We start from the raw sequence: 2737 nt of genomic DNA on the forward strand, positions 1-2737 counted from the left end.
TGTCTTGGATTTCTGTAGGTGGTGCTTGCACATTGTTCTTATTTCCTTTTACTGGCTAGCCTCTCAGGGCTTTGAAGTATTGTCTCTTGCTATTGTCACTTAAAGAATATATTTGCCTTATAGCAAAATATACAACAGTAAATATAGAATTATGTGTGTGTTATAATATCTCATGATTTTATACCTACCATCACACACTGGAATCAATGTAGAAAGCTAGATTGTAGGTAATTTAGCCTAATTGATAGTTTAATGGTTAGGGTTGAGATGTCTCTTTAGCATGGTACCTCTCATAAAATCACCTTCTTATCTTTTGCTCTTTGGATCCAGAGAAATAACATACATAATGTCAGGGAAATGGGGCTAATACTACACTCCAGCTTCCTGTTTCACGTCTGCAGGCCCAGTAATGGTGCTCAATCAGCACCTTGGTTAAGGCTTTATGCAGACTCATGGTGGCCTCCCCCTCAGCTGTCTCAGTAGGGAACCATCTGTGGTTGCTGTCTCTATGGAAGTGCCACACCAACTGGCAGTAGAGAGACACCAGAAGTTTCCAAATCTCTGGCCCTTCTGCCTTAGGTGTCCTACTAGCTCCTAACAAGTCTTCCACTAATGCCTCCACTTCACAGTATCTAAGGACCCCCAGATGGGCCTGAAATGGATGAAGTGCACCCCTGCCCACACCAGTGTGGATGTAGGCTTTTCAGGTTCATTGAAGAAGTTGGGTGGCTTTGGAAATCACTTTCAATAGCCCCTGGCTGGCTTAATGAATGGGATTATAATGGATTTTCTAAACAGTGGTCATGAATTTATAAAAAACAAAACTCCTCGGTGAAATAATCTTGCCAAACTTCCAGCTATGATACTGAGGCCTCATCTTATTTTAAATTTCTTTACCACTGAGTATGAGTGGCATGGAATTACAGTATCCCACATGATCCCTTTCTTTTAGGTGTGTGGTAGATACCTGCTGACTGGCACTTGGAGAAGTTGAATTCTTATCTAATGCTTTTTGCGGGAAGTCTTGTAGCCAAATCCTTTTAAATCAAAGGGAATCATCAGGGAGAACAAAAGATAATCTCATGCCCTTAAGAGACAGGCCCTTAAGTTGTTCTATCAACTTTCTGCCTTAAATACATGAATGGTTTAAGTCGTCGGCAGCCGTCCGTCTTGAGAGACAATGGTGTAGCTTCTTAAGAGTCTATCTGCACCGCCGAGAATGGCTGTGCAGTCCGACTCGGGAGTGACACGGTATCTGTCTCTTCCCGTGTTGAATCGACATCTTGCGATGACGCTGGAGTGTCCTCTCCAGTGAAGCTGAAGCTACAGAGCCTGGGCAGGGTGATATGGAGGGTCTGCTGTTGCCCATGCAGCAGACCCCCCCCTCTCTTCGCAGCTGAAGGGTCCAAGGGAAAGACGGAGTCAATACAGCTTGGCTTCAGGTACGCCGCAGGAGTTGCCGGTGTTGACTACAACGTCAAACCGCCTTAGGGACTCCGGCTCCGGATTTTCTGTCGGGGTTTACTCCCTTAGCCTTTCCCCTGAAGAGGTATGCCGCAAGGCAGCGGAGGTTTTTTGGAGTCAGAGTTTTCCTTCTCTGATGTGCCCTGACTGGAAGATCGAACCAGCGACACTTAGCTCGCAGGCCGACGCTCAATCCACTGAGCCAAACCAGCCAGGGGGAATGGTTTAAGTAACTGACTGCATTTATCTGCCTGACTCTATCTTTATTAGGTAGGTTGAGCATTAAACATGCACACATGTGCACACACGTGTACACATATGTGCGTATGCACACACATCCACCCCACAGTCTGGTTCCTTTGAGGTTTCAGCCCATGTCATTTTTTATCCTTCATCACAATATATGAAAACTCTGTTATGAAATGTTCTGTCTCCAAAAACAGATATTGCTTCTCTTTTAGAAAATATCCTTGGCTGGATCCCTAAACTTTAATTAAAATCCCAGGTGCTCTTTAAAAAAAAACCCGTATTACATTTCAGACAGCTTGGATATAAAACAGTGAGGCCAGGAAACACAACGTTTTGCCAGTGAGGTGGAAGGAATGGTGAGGACAGATCAAAGGGCTGCCTGGGCCAGCTAGCCTGATGGGTATCAGGGGGCAACTCCTGGGGAGTAACCTGCCACTTAATGAGGCCCAACTCATTAGCCCCAAGTCTTTGGGTTTGAAGGTAATTATCAGAAACAGTCATAGATTTTCTTCCATTTGTGCTATTGACATTGTCTGGGCTGTTGTAAGAAAAAGAACTAAAAAGATTATCATTAACTAATTAGTTAATTCATTTATATTTGTTATGGCATAAATGTTTATGTCCCTTCAAAATTCACATATTGAAGCTCTGTCCCTCAATATGATGGTATTGAGAGGTTAGGCCTTCAGGAGATGATTAAGTTTAGGTGAGGTCATGAGGATGGAGGCGCTAATGGGATTAGGGTCCTTGTAAGAATTCAACTTCTCCAAGTGCCAGTCAGCAGGTATCTACCACACAGAGGCGCCTGGGTGGCAGCCTGGCTTCTGGCTGTGTGACCACTCTGATTGAAGATTCTAGGATCTGTCACTCACACTAGAGGTTCCTTTGGGCCTGGAGCTGAGGCAGTTGCTGAAGCAAAGGATGGAGGGTGTTGGCAGATAATGTATTTATTCTCATGCCCTGAACTCTTCAGGCCTCTTCCTCCTCCATGGAAAAGTGGAGGAGAAACCTATGATGCTAGCTA

Source organism: Furipterus horrens, unplaced genomic scaffold (assembly GCF_987537825.1).
Source record: "Furipterus horrens unplaced genomic scaffold, mFurHor1.1.pri manual_scaffold_1, whole genome shotgun sequence".
Taxonomy (NCBI): Eukaryota; Metazoa; Chordata; class Mammalia; order Chiroptera; family Furipteridae; genus Furipterus; species Furipterus horrens.